Here is a 17,681-nt window from a genome sequence, read left to right on the forward strand (position 1 = left end):
TCAGACCTAGAGACACATACAGACTGAAAGTAAGGGGATGGAAAAAGATATTCCATGCAAATGGAAACCAAAAGAAAGTTGGAGTAGCAATTCTCATGTCAGGCAAAAGACACTTTAAAATAAAGGATACTACATAATGATCAAGGGATTGATCCAAGAAGAAGATATAACAATTGTAAATATTTATGCACCCAACATAGGAGCACCTCAATACATAAGGCAAATACTAACAGCCATAAAAGGGGAAATCGACAGTAACACATTCATAGTAGAGGACTTTAACACCCCACTTTCACCCACAGACAGATCATCCAAAATGAAAATAAATAAGGAAACACAAGGTTTAAATGATACATTAAACAAGATGAACTTAACTGATATTTATAGGACATTCCATCCAAAAATAACAGAATACACATTTTTCTCAAGTGCTCATGGAACATTCTCCAGGATAGATCATATCTTGGGTCACAACTCAAGCCTTGGTAAATTTAAGAAAATTGAAATTGTATCAAGTATCTTTTCCAACCACAACCCTATGAGACTAGATATCAATAAGAGGAAAAGATCTGTAAAAAATACAAACACATGGAGGCTAAACAATACACTACTTAATAATGAAGTGATCATTGAAGAAATCAAAGAGGAAATCAAAAAATACCTAGAAATAAATGACAATGGAGACAAGACAACCCCAAACCTCTGGGATGCAGCAAAAGCAGTTCTAAGAAGGAAGTTTATAGCAATACAATCCTACCTTAAGAAACAGGAAACATCTCTAATAAACAACCTAACCTTGCACCTAAAGCAATTAGAGAAAGAAGAACAAAAAAGCCCCAAAGTTAGCAGAAGGAAAGAAATAATAAAAATCAGATCAGAAACAAATGAAAAAAATGAAGGAAATGATAACAAAGATCAATAAAACTAAAAGCTGGTTCTTTGACAAGATAAAATTGATAAACCATTAGCCAGACTCATCAAGAAAAAAAGGGAGAAGACTCAAATCAATAGCATTAGAAATGAAAAAGGAGAAGTAACAACTGACACTGCAGAAATACAAAGGATCATGAGCGATTACTACAAGCAACTCTATGCCAATAACATGGACAACCTGGAAGAAATGGACAAATTCTTAGAAATGCACAACCTGCCAAGACTGAATCAGGAAGAAATAGAAAATATGAACAGACCAATTACAAGCACTGAAATTGAAACTGTGATTAAAAATATTCCAACATACAAAAGCCCAGGACCAGATGGCTTCACAAGCGAATTCTATCAAACATTCAGAGAAGAGCTAACACCTATCCTTCTCAAACTCTTCCAAAATATAACAGAGGGAGGAACACTCCCAAACTCATTCTACGAGGCCACCATCACCCTGATACCAAAGGATGACAAGGATGTCACAAAGAAAGAAAACTAGAGGCCAATATCACTGATGAACATACATGCAAAAATCCTCAACAAAATACTAGCAAACAGAATCCAACAGCACGTTAAAAGGATCATACACCATGATCAAGTGAGGTTTATTTCAGGAATGCAAGGATTCTTCTATATATGAAAATCAATCAATGTGATACACCATATTAACAAACTGAAGGAGAAAAACCACATGATCATCTCAATAGATGCAGAGGAAGCTTTCAACAAAATTCAACACTCATTTATGATAAAAACCCTGCAGAAAGTAGACATAGAGGGAACTTTCCTCAACATAATAAAGGCCATATATGACAAACCCACAGCCAACATCGTCCTCAATGGTGAAAACCTGAAACCATTTCCACTAAGATCAGGAACAAGACAAGGTTGCCCACTCTCACCACTCTTATTCAAAATAGTTTTGAAAGTTATAGCCACAGCAATCAGAGAAGAAAAGGAAATAAAAGGAATCCAAATTGGAAAAGAAGAAGTAAAGCTGTCACTGTTTGCAGATGACATGGTACTATACACAGAGAATCCTAAAGATGCTACCAGAAAACTACTAGAGCTAATCAATGAATTTCGTAAAGTAGCAGGATACAAAATTAATGCACAGAAATCTCTGGCATTCCTATACACCAATGATGAAAAATCTGAAACTGAAATCAAGAAAACACTCCCATTTACCATTGCAACAAAAAGAATAAAATATCTAGGAATAAACCTACCTAAGGAGACAAAATACCTGTATGCAGAAAATTATAAGACACTGATGAAAGAAATTAAAGATGATACAAATAGATGGAGAGATATACCATGTCCTTAGATTGGAAGAATCAACATTGTGAAAATGATTCTACTACCCAAAGCAATCTACAGATTCAATGCAATCCCTATCAAACTACCACTGGAATTTTTCACAGAACTAAAACAAAAAATTTCACAATTTGTATGGAAACACAAAAGACCCTGAATAGCCAAAGCAATCTTGAGAAAGAAAAATGGAGCTGGAGGAATCAGGCTCCCTGACTTCAGGCTATACTACAAAGCTACAGTAATCAAGACAGTATGGTACTGGCACAAAAACAGAAATATAGATCAATGGAACAGGATAAAAAGCCCAGAGGTAAACCCACACACATATGTTCACCTTATGTTTGATAAAGGAGGCAGGAATGTACAGTGGAGAAAGGACAGCCTCTTCAATAAGTGGTGCTGGGAAAACTGGACAGGTACATGTAAAAGTATGAGATTAGAACCCTCCCTATCACCATACACAAAAATAAGCTCAAAATTGATTAAAGACCTAAATGTAAGGCCAGAAACAATCAAACTCTTAGAGGAAAACATAGGAAGAACAGTCTATGATATAAATCACAGCAAAATCTTTTGTGACCCCCCTCCTAGAGAAATGGAAATAAAAACAAAAATAAACAAATGGGGCCTAATGAAACTTCAAAGCCTTTGCACAGCAAAGGAAACCATAAACAAGACCAAAAGACAACCCTCAGTAAGGGAGAAAATATTTGCAAATGAAGCAACTGACAAAGGATTAATCTCCAAAATTTATAAGCAGCGCATGCAGCTCAATAACAAAAAAAACAAAAACCCAATCCAAAAATGGGCAGAAGACCTAAATAGACATTTCTCCAAAGAATATATACAGATTGCCAACAAACACATGAAAGAATGCTCAGCATCATTAATCGTTAGAGAAGTGCAAATCAAAACTACAATGAGATATCATCTCACACCTGTCAGAATGGCCATCATCAAAAAATCTAGAAACAATAAATGCTGGAGAGGGTGTGGAGAAAAGGGAACCCTCTTGCACTGCTGGTAGGAATGTGAATTGGTACAGCCACTATGGAGAACAGTATGGATGTTCTTTAAAAAAGTACAAATAGAACTACCATATGACCCAGCAATCCCACTACTGGGCATATACCCTGAGAAAACCATAATTCAAAAAGAGTCATGTACCAAAATGTTCATTGCAGCTCTATTTACAATAGCCCAGAGATGGAAACAACCTAAGTGCCCATCATCAGATGAATGGATATAGAAGATGTGGCACATATATACAATGGAATATTACTCAGCCATAAAAAGAAACGAAATTGAGTTATTTGTAGTGAGGTGGATGGACCTAGAATCTGTCATACAGAGTGAAGTAAATCAGAAATAGTAAGATAAATGCCATATGCTAACACATATATATGGAATCTAAGGGGGAAAAAAATGTCATGAAGAACCTAGGGGTAAGACGGGAATAAAGATACAGACCTACGAGAGAATGGACTTGAGGATATGGGGAGGGGGAAGGGTAAGCTGTGACAAAGTGAGACAGTGGCATGGACATATATACACTGCCAAACGTAAAATAGATGGCCAGTGCGAAGCAGCCGCCATAGCACAGGGAGATCAGCTCGGTGCTTTGTGACCACCTGGATGGGTGGGATAGGAAGCGGGGGAGGGATGAAGACGCAAGAGGGAGGAGATATGGGAACATATGTATATGTATAACTGATTCACTTTGTTATAAAGCAGAAACTAACATACAATTGTAAACAATTATACTCCAATAAAGATGTAAAACACACACAAAAAAAACTACTACACATATGCTATTTTGAAATACCTGTAATTAACATCATTCCCCAAACTCAGTTTTGTAAGAGAGATTCCAGATTCCCGTTAAAGTTTAAAACCATGTTGTCTAATACCTTAACTCCTCTATTATATTTCTTCTTTTTCTTTCTGTTTCTTCTATTGGCTTTCTAAAACATTCTATAAGGAAATTATGTTATTAGGTTTTGTAACATGGGCTCCCTCTGTTGACTGTGTAGCAATAAACAGCAACTGTTTCACATCCAGCAGAAATAATTGCTTTGCATCTTTACAGTAATTCTTTTTTTTGTTTGTTTTTAGGAAAATCAGAGGTCTTTGCCCCTAAATTACAAAAATTTATAAAGTATTCAAGTGCATATATGACCCAGTTATTGGGTCTTTTAAGTTTTTATTTAGTTATATTTTATACAGCAGGTTCTTTTTAGTTATCTGTTTTATACATATTAGTGTATATTATGTCAAATCCAATCTCCCAATTCATCCCACCACTACCCCTCCCCACTTTCCCAGTGTCCATACATTTGTTCTCTACGTCTGTGTCTCTATTTCTGCCTTGCAAACTGGTTCATCTGTACCATTTTTCTAGATGCCACATGTATGTGTTATATACGATACTTGTTTTTCCCTTTCTGACTTATTTCACTCTGTATGACAGTCTCTACGTCCACCCAGGTCTCCACAAATGACCCAATTTCACTCCTTTTTATGGCTGAGTAATATTCCATTGTATGTATGTACCACATCTTCTATATCCATTCGTCTGTCGATGGGCATTTAGGTTGCTTCCATGACCTGGCTATTGTAAATAGTGCTGCAATGAATACTGGGGTGCATGTGTCTTTTTGAATTATGGTTTTCTCTGGGTATATGCCCAGTAGTGGGATTGCTGGTTCAGATGGTAATTCTATTTTTAGTTTTTTAAGGAACCTCCATACTGTTCTCCATAGTGGCTGTATCAATTTACATTCCCACCAACAGTGCAAGAGGGTTCCCTTTTCTCCACACCCTCTCCAGCATTTGTTGTTTGTAGATTTTCTGATGATGCCCATTCTAACAGGTGTGAGTTGATACCTTATTGTAATTCTGATTTGCATTTCTCTAGTAATTAGTGATGTTGAGCAGCTTTTGATGTGTCTCTTGGGCATCTGTATGTCTTCTTTGGAGAAATGTCTATTTAGGTCTTCTGCCCATTTTTGGATTGGGTTGTTTGTTTTTTTAATACTGAGCTGCATGAGCTGTTTATATATTTTGGAGATTAATCCTTTGTCCATTGATTCATTTGCAAATATTTTCTCCCATTGTAAGGGTTGTCTTTTTGTCTTGTTTATGGTTTCCTTTGTTATGAAAAAGCTTTTAAGTTTCATTAGGTCCCATTTGTTTATTTTTGTTTTTATTTCCATTTTCTAGGAGGTGGGTCAAAAAAGATCTTTCTGTGATTTATGTCAAAGAGTGTTCTTTCTATGTTTTCCTCTAAGAGTTTTATAGTGTCCGGCCTTACATTTAGGTCTTTAATCCATTTTGAGTTTATTTTTGTGTATGGTATTAGGGAGTGTTCTAATTTCATTCTTTTACATGTAGCTGTCCAGTTTTCCCAGCACCACTTATTGAAGAGACTGTCTTTTCTCCACTGTATATCATTGCCTCCTTTGTCATAACTTAGTTGACCATAGTTGTGTGGGTTTATCTCTGACTTTTCTATCCTGTCCCATTGATTGATATTTCTGTTTTTGTACCAGTATCATATTGTCTTGATGACTGTAGCTTTGTAGTATAGTCTGAAGTCAGGGAGTCTGATTCCTCCAGCTCCATTTCTTCCCTCAAGATTGCTTTGGCAATTTGGGGTCTTCTGTGTCTCCATACAAATTTTAAGATTTTTTGTTCTAGTTCTGTGATAACTGCCATTGGTAATTTGAAAGCAATTGCATTGAATCTGCAGATTGCTTTGGGTACTATAGTCATTTTCACAGTATGGATTCTTCCAATCCAAGAACATGATATATCTCACCATCTGTTTGTGTCATCTTTGATTTCTTTCATCAGTGTCTTATAGTCTTCTGAGTACAGGTCTTCTACCTCCTTAGGTAGGTGTATTCCTAGGTATTTTTTCTTTTTGTTGCAATGGTGAATGGGATTGTTTCCTTAATTTCTCTTTCTGATCTTTCATTGTTAGTGTATAAGAATGCAAGAGATTTCTGTGCATTAATTTTGTATACTACAACTTTACCAAATTCATTGATTAGCTCTAGTAGTTTTCTGGTAGCATCTTTAGGATTATCTATGTATAGTATCATTGTCATCTGCAAACAGTGACAGTTTCACTTCTTTTCCAATGTGTAGTCCTTTTATTCCTTTTCTTCTCTGATTGCCATGGCTAAGACTGCAAAACTATGTTGCCTAAGAGTGGTGAGAGTGGACATCCTTCTCCTGTTCCTGATCTTTGAGGAAATGCTTTCAGTTTTTCACCATTGAGAATGATGTTTGCTGTGGGTTTGTCATAAATGGCTTTTATTATGTTGAGGTAGTTTCCCTCTATGCCCCCTTTCTGGAGAGTTTTTATCATAAATGGGTGTTGAATTTTGTCAAAAGCTTTTTCTGCGTCTATTGAGATTATTATATGGTTTTTATCCTTCAGTTTGTTAATATCGTGTATCACATCGCTTGATTTGCATATATTGAAGAATCCATGCATCCCTGGCATAAATCCCACTTGATCATGGTGTATGATCCTTTGAATGTGTTGTTGGATTCTATTTGCTAATTTTTTTTGAGGTTTTTTGCATCTATGTTCATCAGTGATATTGGTCTGTAATTTTCTTTTTTTATAGTAAGTTTGTCTGGTTTTGGTATCAGGGTGTTGGTGGCCTCATAGAATGAGTTTGGGAGTGCTTCTCCCTCTGCAATTTTATGGAAGAGTTTGAGAAGGATGGGTGTTAGCTCTTCTCTAAATGTTTGATAGAATTCACCTGTGAAGCCATTTGGTCTGCACTTTTGTTTATTGGAAGATTTTTAATCACAGTTTCAATTTCATTGCTTGTGATTGGTCTGTTCATATTTTCTGTTTCTTCCTGGTTCAGTCTTGGAGGGTTATACTTTTCTAAGAATTTGTCCATTTCTTCCAGGTTGTCCATTTTATTGGCATAGAGTCACTTGTAGTAGTCTCTTAGGATGCTTTGTATTTCTGCGGTGTCCATTGTAACTTCTTTTTCATTTCTAATTTTATTGATTTGAGTCCTCTCCCTCTTTTTCTTGATGAGCCTGGCTAAAGGTTTATCAATTTGTTTATCTTCTCAAAGAACCAGCTTTTACTTTTATTGATCTTTGCTACAGTTTTCTGTGTTACTATGTCATTTATTTCTGCTCTGATCTTTATGATTTCTTTCCTTCTACTGACTTTGCATTTTCTTACTTCTTCTTTCTCTAGTTGCTTTAGGTATAAGGTTAGATTGTTTATTTGAGGTTTTTCTTGTTTCTTGAAGTAGGACTGTATTGCTATAAACTTCTCTCTTAGAACTGCTTTTGCTGCATCCCATAGGTTTTGGATTGTTGTGTTTTCATTGTCATTTGTCCCCAGGTATTTTTTAATTTCCTCTTTGATTTCTTCAGTGATCTCTTGGTTATTTAGTCATATACTGTTTAGCCTCCATGTGTTTGTGTTTTTTATGTTTTTTCCCCCTATAATTTATTTCTGATCTCATAGTGTTGTGGTCAGAAAAGATGCTTGGTATGATTTCAATTTTCTTAAATTTACCGAGGTTTGTTTTGTGACCCAAGATGTGAACTATCCTGGAGAATGTTCCATGTGCACTTGAGAAGAAAATGTAATCTGTTGGTTTTGGGTGGAACGTCCTATAAATATCAATTAAATCTCTCTGGTCTATTGTGTCATTTAAAGCTTGTATTTCCTTATTTTCCATCTGGATGATCTGTCTTTTGGTGTAAGTGGGGTGTTAAAGTCATCCACTGTTATTGTGTTACTGTTGGTTTCCCCTTTTATGGCTGTTAGCATTTGCCTTATGTATTGAGGTGCTCCTATGTTGTGTGCATAAATATTTATAATTGTTATATCTTCTTCTTGGATTGATCCCTTGATCATTATGTAGTGTCCTTCCTTATCTCTTATAACAGTCTTTATTTTAAAGTCTATTTTATCTGATATGAGCATTACTACTCCAGCTTTCTTGTGATTTCCTTTTGCATGGAATATCTTTTCCCATCCCATCACTTTCAGTCTGTATGTGTCTCTGTGAAGTGGGTTTCTTGTAGACAGCATATATACGGGTCTTGTTTTTGTATCCATTCAGCGAACTGTGTATTTTGGTTGTAGCATTTAATCCATTCACATTTAAGGTAATTATTGATATGTATGTTCCTATGACCATTTTCCTAATTGTTTTGGGTTTGTTTTTGTAGTTCCTTTTCTTCTCTTGTGTTTCCCACTTAGAGAAGTTCCTTTAGCATTTGTTTTAGGGCTGGTTTGGTGGTGCTGAATTCTCTTAGCTTTTGCTTGTCTTTAAAGGTTTTAATTTCTCCATCAAATCTGAATGAGATCCTTGCCAGGTAGAGTAAGCTTGGTTGTAGGTTCTTCCCTTTCATCACTTTAAATATATCATGCCACTCCCTTCTGGCTTGTAGCATTTCTGCTAAGAAATCAGCTGTTAACCTTATGGGAGTTCCCTTGTATGTTATTTGTTATTTTTCTCTTGTTGCTTTTAATAATTTTTCTTTGTTTTTAATTTTTGTCAGTTTGATTACTATGTGTCTCAGCATGTTTCTCCTTGGGTTTATCCCACCTGGGACTCTCTGTGCTTCCTGGACTTGGGTGGCTATTTCCTTTTCCATATTAGGGAAGTTTTCTACTATAATCTCTTCAAATACTTTCTCGGGTCCTTTCTCTGTCTCTTCTCCTTCTGGGACCCCAATAGGACGGATGTTGGTACATTTAATTTTGTCCCAGGGGTCTCTTAGGCTGTCTTCATTTCTCTTCATTCTTTTTTCTTTATTCTGTTCCATGGCAGTGAATTCCACCATTCTGTCTTCCAGGTCACCTATCTGTTCTTCTGCCTCAGTTATTCTGCTATTGATTTCTTCCAGTGTATTTTTCATTTCGGTTATTGTAGTGTTCATCTCTGTTTGTTTGTTCTTTAATTCTTCTAGGTGTTTGTTCTCTAATTCTTCTAGGTCTTTGTTAAATATTTCTTGCATCTTCTCGATCTTTGCCTCCATTCTTTTCCAAGGTCCTGGATCATCTTCACTATCATTATTCTGAATTCTTTTTCTGGAATGTTGCCTATCTCCACTTCATTTAATTGCTTTTCTGGGGTTTTATCTTGTTCCTTCATCTGGTACATAGACCTCTCCCTTTACATGCTGTCTATCTTTCTGTGAATGTGGTTTTCATTTCATAGGCTGCAGGATTGTAGTTCTTGCTTCTGCTGTCTGCCCTCTGGTGGATGAGGCTCTCTAAGAGGCCTGTGCAGGCTTCTAGATGGGAGGGACTGGTGGTAGGTAGAACTGGGTGTTGCTCTGGTGGTCAGAGCACAGTAAAACTTTAATCCACTCATCTGCTGATGTTTGGGGCTGAGTTCCCTCCCTGTTGGTTGTTTGGCCTGAGGCAACCCAGCCCTGGAGACTACAGGCCTTTTGGCTGGTCTAATGGCAGACTCTGGGAGGGCTCACACCAAAGAGTATTTCCCAGAACTTGTTCTGCCAGTGTCCTTGTCCCTGTGGTGAGCCACAGCTGCCCCCCCCCCCCCGCCTCTGCAGGAGACCCTCCAACACTAGCAGGTAGGTCTGGTTCAGTCTCCTATGGGGTCACTGCTCCTTCCCCCTGGGTCCTGAAGCATTGTGTGTGCCCTCCAAGAGTGGGGTCTCTGTTTCCCCCAGCCCTGTTGAAGTTCTGCAATCAAATCCCAGTAGACTTCAAAGTTTGATTCTGTGAGAATTCCCCCTCTCATTGCCAGACCCCCAGGTTGGGAAGCCTGACGTGGGGCTCAGAACCTTCACTCCAGTGGGTGGACTTCTGTGGTATAATTGTTCTCCAGTTTATGAGTCACCCATCCAGCAGTTATGGGATTTGATTTTATTGTGATTGCACCCCTCCTACCATATCATTGTGACTTCTCCTTTGTATTTGGATGTGGGGTATCTTTTTTGTTGAGTTCCAGCGTCTTCCTGTCAATGATTGTTCAACAGTTAGTTGTGATTCTGGTGCTCTCTCAATAGGGAGTAAGCGCACGTCCTTCTACTCTGCCATCTTGAACCAATCCAGGGTTGTTTAAGTTTTAACCAAAGAAATATTTTCATACTTGTACTCACTGTTTTCACTGCCATTGTTCCACTTTTTCATCAAAGAGCCATTTACACTTATTAAGATGGACAGCTATTTGAATTTCTTTGTTTTTTAAAGATATTTCTTTTTTTTAAATTAATTAAATAACATTTATTTTTGGCTGCACTGGGTCTTCATTGCTGCGCAAGGACTTCTCATTGTGGTGGCTTCTCCTGTTGTGGAGCATGGGCTTTAGGCATGTGGACTTCGGTAGTTGCTGCATGCGGGCTTCAGTTGTTGTGGCTCATGGTCTCTAGAGCGCAGGCTCAGTAGAGGGCCCATGGGCTTAGTTGCTCTGCAACATGAGGGATCTTCCCAGACCAGGGATCAAACCCATGTCCCCTGCATCGGCAGGTGAATTCTTAACCATTGTGCTACCAGGAAAGTCCCAGCTATTTGAATTTCATAATAGAATTATCTAGACTTTCATTTCCTATTATGCCCATAGCCATACAAATGAACTTTATTATTATCACTTATCAGTAATAATCACTCATGAATAAAGTCATTTCTATACAACTCCCAGATCGACTAAGCCCAGCAGTTCCAAATACCTGGCAGAGGCTGCAGTGAGAGATGCACCATGTGGGCTGCCCCTATAGGACTATAGACAGAGTTATTTAACAAATACCCAATGGCACTTGCTCTGAACCAGCTCTGTGCTTGGGAGACAGATTATAACATAGACCCTGATTCCAAGATTCCCTTGGTCTAGGGAGGGAGATATTTGATATCTGAAAAATACTTCTACCTTGCAGCAGAACTTAAGTGTAATTACAGTGGTACAACATGCCATAAAAGCAGAAGGAGATATTAATTATGATTTAGAAAATTCAGGCAGACATCTTAGAGAGGATACCATTTGGCCTGAAAAGGACATAAGCTCCGTGATGGCAGAGTTATTTTTCTGTTTTGTTCACTGTTATATCCTAAGTTCCTACAACTGTGACTGGCACATAGTAAATGCTTAATAAATAGCTATTGAATGAATGGATTGATCTTGAAATCAATAAGAATTTTAATGACAAAAAAAGCAAGGAAAAAGAATTTCCCTTTTGAAAAGGCTTATCTTCAAAACCATGATTACTACCTTTTGTTTACTCTTGACTCTCCTTTATCTTTAGGATAAAATACTGTCTCCTGTCCTCTTCTCCAGAGTTATATCCATGTATCCCATTCCAAGCCATTAGGGTCTGCAGACGTCTGATGTGGAACTGGACATCCTGTATTTCATGTATCTGTCTGAGAAATAAAAAATACAAAATATATTATGGTATGAATTATTCATGTACCAGCTAACATAAAATATAATGTAAGTTATAAATGAACATACTGATTCTGTGTATATGTGTTTCAAATTGAAATCAATTCAGTTTCAAGTAATAGAAAATCCAATTCAAATTGGCTTAACCTAGTGAAAAGATTTATTGGCAAATGTAACTGAAAGTTGAACAATAGGGTGGACTCCAGGGCAGTTCAGTCACGACTTTTCCTCAATTGCCTTCAGTTGTCTCATCTCTGACCTCCATGCATGTAGCCTGTAATACTTTCTTGCTCACATGCAGAAGGAGAGAACATTGCTTCTCAAAACTAATGAATAAAAGTCCCAAACTACAGTTTCTGTAGCCAGAAACTGCCAAATTTGACTGATTTATACCTGATTTACCAGAACAAATCACTGTGTCAAGGGGTTTAAGATTAATCTACTTGGCTTCTGTCAGTCAGAGTCACCTCTAGAGCTGGGATTTAAGTTAACCACACAAGGAGGAAGAATTAGCTCCCAGAGGAAAATATGAGTATGATTAGGAAGAGGAGAGGGAAGGTAGATGCTGAATAGGCAACTAATGAACCTCTAACGTGTTACCTTTTTGATTGGTAAGTATGTATCAACTATTACTAGTATTTTTGTTGAGGTCAACTGGAATTTCTGCTGGTTGTAAAACTACAAACAGGTCTGAGCTTTCTTTTATCATTGCCCCATCACATATTCAGCTCTCTCTCCTCAGGAACCCCCTTTTGCCCAGAAAACTCTTATTGACCTTTAAGAACTACTCTTCCTTGGAAAGGTTTCTCTGACTCTCAATCTGGTTAGGCACTGACACAAGGCTCTCACGATCCGTGGTTTTCCTCCAGGGCAGCACTTGACATACTGAGATGTGTTTGTTTCTATGCCTGGCTCTCCCACAGGCAGGGTTCTCCTCAAGGATAGTGTTGTCAGATGCTTTGGCTGCAAATAAGAGAAACCTAATGAAAACTGACTTAAACCATAAGAGAATTTATTATTTCTCAAAATAGAAAGTCTTTGGGTAGGGCAGGCTCCAGGATTGGTTAATATAGTGGTTCAATGGTATCATCAAGAACCCATGCTCTTTCCCTCTCTCTGCCATTTTCAGTGTTAACTTCATCCTCGGGCTGCTAACAGGATGGTTAAAAAGTTTCAGGCATCACATAATCTAGAGAAAGAAGAGGAACTTTCTATTTCTTCAGAATAAGGAAACATCCCAGAGACTTCCCTGGTGGTCCAGTGGTAAAGAATCTGCCTTCCAATGCAGGAGACACAGGTTCAATCCCTAGTCAGGGAACTAAGATCCCACATGCCACGGGGCGACTAAGCCTGCGTGCCACAACTACTGAGCTCGTGTGCCTCAGCTAGAGAGCCTGCATGCCGCAAACTACAGAGCCCACGCGCTCTGGAGCCTGTTTACCACAGCTAGAGAAGAGAAAACCAGCACGCCACACTGGAGAGAAGCCCGTGCTCCAAAACGAAAGATCCCACATGACTCAACAAAGATCCCACGTGCCACAGCTAAGACCCGACGCAGCCAAAAAAAATTTTTTTAATTAAAAATAAATAAATAAACAAATATTAAAAAAAAACTTGAAATAAAGAAAGGAAACATATCCCAGACTTGCCCTCATCTTCTCAGACACCCCTAAATCAGCCACTGAGAAGGGAAGTAATGTTATCACAAAGAGTGTAAGCTAATCACCCAAGGCAGGGTGGAAATTGGTAAATGTTTATGTTAATTACTACAGTAAGGTCTTGCTGTCACTCCTCATCTCTTGAACTCTGATACTCTATGGCTCTGTGCATCTGCCTTTGTGACTCCATTTTCCACCCCAGCCCAAATCTCACCAACATGGTCATACCCTAGACCCTATCCTTACCAATAAATACACCCCTTCATAATTTCACTTTCAAGCATCTCAATCTCTGACTGACTATATTTCTAGCTCATTTTCTTTAATACTCCAACTCCAGCAATCTTTCAGTCCCACTTACATTCCGCTGATGACTGACATATTCCACTGATGTTCCTACCACCTTTTCACTGTCCCTCACCCCTTTCATGTCCTCATTTCCCTCCCTACCCAGCTTAAATTTCATGGTCCATGATTATAATCACTCCCTTGCATATTCTATCAACTCCCTTGCCCCACTTCATTTCATGATACTTTTTTGGTAAGGCTACAACCGTGCCCATACCCAACACAGCTTATTTTGTGCATCAAGGCCTTTAAGTGTGGCTGGAGAAAAGAACACAAAAAAGTCAACCAGCCCTATTCTACTCTTAATGGGTTTTTACTGCTGAACAGTAAAGCTGCTCAGCAATCACAATACATTTCACTAGTCTGTTTTGTCTTTCATTCTCCTAGATGATCTTCCATCCCTTAAAACCTCCAACACCTTTCATGTGCTCAATTTTAGCTGCCTACTCTGCTGCTTATTTTATTGAGAAAGAGCAAAGGTGACTAGAAGAGAACTTCCTTAGATTTCTACCACCACATCTAGCCACCCAGCTGCATCTGTGCCCATAACCTCTGCTTTCTCTGTTAATGTGGATTCACAGTCTATAAAACTAGTGGGCCTATCCCTCTTCTTGTGCCATAGGTCCCATACCTTCTCATTAACTCAAGGATATTGCCCCAGCAATTCTCCAATTTTCTATCCAGCATCACCAATATTTTTATTTTCTACTAAGTCAGTGGTTCTCAGCCGCGGGTGATTTTGTCCATTTCCTTCCCTCCATCTCTCAGGGAACATTTGGCAATGCATAGAGACCCTTATGGTTATCACAACTGGGGAGATTGGGGGATGCTACTGGCATCAAGTGGATAGAATGCCAGGGATGTTATACTTAGAATCTTACAATGCAAAAGACAGCCCTCCACAACAAAAAATTATTCAGCCCAAAATGTCAGTAGTGCCAAAGTTGAGAAACCCTAAACTAGAACATTCCTATAAGCACACACACAAATGTTGATATTTCTCCCATATTAAACTCCTATCCCTGCCCCAACTCCATATCCCCTTCCAACTTCAACCCTATTTGCTGCTTTACTGAGAGAGTCCTCAAAAGTCTTATCTAATCTCACTGTGTCTGTTCTTTTCCTCTAAATCTCACTTAAACTTTCCAGTCTGGCTATGCCCCCAACATTCCATAGGAATTTCTCGTCAAGATCACCAATGACCTCCATATTGTTAAGCCCAACAGTCAATTCTCAGCAGCACATAACTGAGTTGATCACTCCCTTTCCCAGAAACATTGCCTTCTTTTGATTCTTAAAATCTACCTTCTCCTGGTTTTCTTTCTAATTTTAATAATTCTTCCTCAGTCTTCTATTCTGGTTTCTTATGTCCTGACCTCTAAATCTTGGAGTGCCCAGAGCTCAATCCTTGGTTGTTTTTCTTGTATACACTCCCTTGGTGACTTCATGTAGCTTCAAATAATCATCTACATGCTGATGAATCCCAGATTTTTATCTCTAGCCTGGAACTCTCCCCTGAACTCCAGACCCATACAATCCAATTGCTTACTCATCATCTCCACCTGAATATTTAATATACATGTCAAAACTAAGCTCCAGATCTTTCCCTTAAAACCTGCTTCTTCCTCAGTCTTATTCACCAAAGTAAATTACAATTCCACCTTTACATTTCCTTAGGGTAAAACCTTGGTGTCATCCTTGACTCCACTCTTTCACAACTCAATTTGATCCATCAGCAAACTTTACAAGCTCTTTCTTTAAAATACAGTATATTCAGAATCAATACCTCTACTGCTATCATTCTGATCCTAGCCACCATCATCTCTCCCCTACAATACCACCATCATCTCTCCCCTACAATCCCCTACAGGATAAGGGTGGAGGTTTCCCTACCTCCACCCTTATCCTTCTTCAGTCTATTATCAACACAGCAACCAGAATAAAAATGTGACATCATAAAGCAGATCATAACACTTCTTGGTTCAAAAACCATCCAATGGCTACCCATCTCTCTCAGAATAAGAGTAAAAATTCTTATAATACTTAATCTTTCCCAGTTACACTGGCCCTTTTGCTGTTTTTGGATCACACCAAGCACACTTCAGACTCAGGCCCTTTGTACTTGCTCTTTCCTCTACCTAGAATGCTCTCCTTTTTGTGAAAATGCAAGGTCTTTGCTCAAATATCACCTTCCTAGAGGGGCCTTTCCTGATCTTGCTATCTCATTGATACTTCCTGTCCCCCTTCTCTTCTTTAGTTTTCTTCCTGACTCTCATCACCTTCTAAAATACTATATATTTTACATATTTATTTGTCTGTCTCTCCCTAATAGAACATAAGCTCCATGAAGGAATGTCTGTTTTGTTTACTGTTGTATCCCCAGTGCCTAGAACAAAGCCTCAAACATAGTATCTTCTCCATACTTATTTGTAGAAAGAATGAGCCAACCCCAATGACCACTACTGGGAGGGACTGTGTCTGACTCTAATCCGAATCCCTGGTGACCAGTAGAGGCAACAACAGGAACTAGTAAAATAAATAACTCTTCGTTGTTGTTTTAAACAGTTGTGCCTGTCATGTGTTTCAGAGCTCTCTGGGCACTTCTTCCCAGATTCCCTGGTATCTGGGGAGCTCTCTATTTCCTCTCTCCTCTTCCTGGAGCTTTCACCCCATGAGTCTGTACCCCAGCCAAGCCCTGGGCATATATGACACCATCACTTCTTTGGGCTCCATTTCTGGAACCACCTGAATTTTCCACCTAATTTTGGGTTTTTAACACCCTTATTAAACTGATTTCTCCTTCAGGGTAAAGATGATATTTGACTTTTTTATGTCCCTAGTACTTAGGATAGGGCCCAGAACATACTAGGCCTTCTATAAATGGTACTTGGACTAAACCTTTGCCTATTTCTACTTTATTTACTGCCATTTTATAGACCTCATTCTCTCCATACTACCACACAGCCACAATACCTTAGTAAATTTATTAGTAAACATGTCTCAGTGGTGTTGTGATTAAGAGCAAAAACTTTGGAATCCAATAGACTGAGTCCTGGCTCTGTAATTTACTGGTTATATAATTTGGGGCAAGATCCTTAACCTCTGTAGCTTCTCTTTCTCTACTGGCAAAATGGAAATAATGCCACAGAAAGTTATGGTGAAGGTTAAACTCAATATTGTATACTAAGCCCTAGCACTCTGGAGCATAATAGCTCAATGAATGTTCTCTAGCCAAATGTTCTCTAGCCAAAGATAATAATAATAATACAAATATGAGTATCTTGAGGGTGAGGGTCTATATTGCTAGCATCTAGAGCATATAGACCTTGTGAGGGAAGGAAATGATGAGAGATGGGGCTGGTGATGCCAGTTGGGGCCACATTATGAAGGGTTAAGCCTTTATTCCTTAGACAATGAAGAATAATCAGAGTTATATAACACCTTAAAGCAAAGAGCAAGTTAAAGATGGTATTTGTGAGTACCAAATGAGGAAGGCCAGGAGAGCTGCATGGGGCCATGTTAACAACTCATTGAACTTTATGGTGACTGACAACAGTAATGCACTCAGGCTATAGTTACATGATGTCAGCCTTCAGATGAAAATAGAAAACTTCAGTCAAACATCTGGTTGTTTAGTCTACCCAATATCAAAGACCTGGCTGTTCTGAAACTTTCAGATGTTTGGCTGAATGGTTTAGTTTTCATCTTCATCTAAGGGGTCTGGTAGACACAATCACTATGATTTTTGTCAGCTTTAGGCTTGAGAGGGTTTTTTTTTAATTATAAAAACATTTTTATTGCAACATAAAAGAATTTTTTTAAAAAGAAAAACAAAACCTTCCTAATTCTACCTTGCTAAAACAACTGGTTCTATTTTTGTATATTCCCCTTATAGCATATAAAGTTTACATTGCTTACCCACAGTGAACATATGTTTGTATTTTCTTTGCACTTAGTGTTTATTATAATATTTAACTGTTAATGTAATCCATGTTGGAAAATAATTACTATACAATATTAGCAT

The sequence above is a fragment of the Delphinus delphis genome, chromosome 1, assembly GCF_949987515.2.
Source record: "Delphinus delphis chromosome 1, mDelDel1.2, whole genome shotgun sequence".
Classification (NCBI taxonomy): domain Eukaryota; kingdom Metazoa; phylum Chordata; class Mammalia; order Artiodactyla; family Delphinidae; genus Delphinus; species Delphinus delphis.